This window comes from Pseudochaenichthys georgianus, chromosome 4 (assembly GCF_902827115.2).
Source record: "Pseudochaenichthys georgianus chromosome 4, fPseGeo1.2, whole genome shotgun sequence".
Classification (NCBI taxonomy): Eukaryota; Metazoa; Chordata; class Actinopteri; order Perciformes; family Channichthyidae; genus Pseudochaenichthys; species Pseudochaenichthys georgianus.
The window spans coordinates 1,136,178-1,136,723 of NC_047506.1; positions in this window are offsets into that span (position 1 = coordinate 1,136,178).

Sequence of the window (546 nt, forward strand, 5' to 3'; positions counted from 1 at the left end):
TGGAGTCACATGACCAGCCTCTGAGCACCTGTAGCTGCTGGAGTCACATGACCAGCCTCTGAGCACCTGGAGCTGCTGGAGTCACATGACCAGCCTCTGAGCACCTGTAGCTGCTGGAGTCACATGACCAGCCTCTGAGCACCTGTAGCTGCTGGAGTCACATGACCAGCCTCTGAGCACCTGTAGCTGCTGAAGTCACATGACCAGCCTCTGAGCACCTGTAGCTGCTGAAGTCACATGACCAGCCTCTGAGCACCTGTAGCTGCTGAAGTCACATGACCAGCCTCTGAGCACCTGTAGCTGCTGAAGTCACATGACCAGCCTCTGAGCATCTGTAGCTGGACGGAAGAAATGTAACGGAATAAACACGGGAAGGCGTTTCCTCTGGTGACGAAACTCACTTTGAGTTCATTCAGAAATTGGAGTAAAGCACACGCACACACACACACACACACACACACACACACACACACACACACACACACACACACACACCACACACACACACACACACACACACACACACACACACACACACACACACAA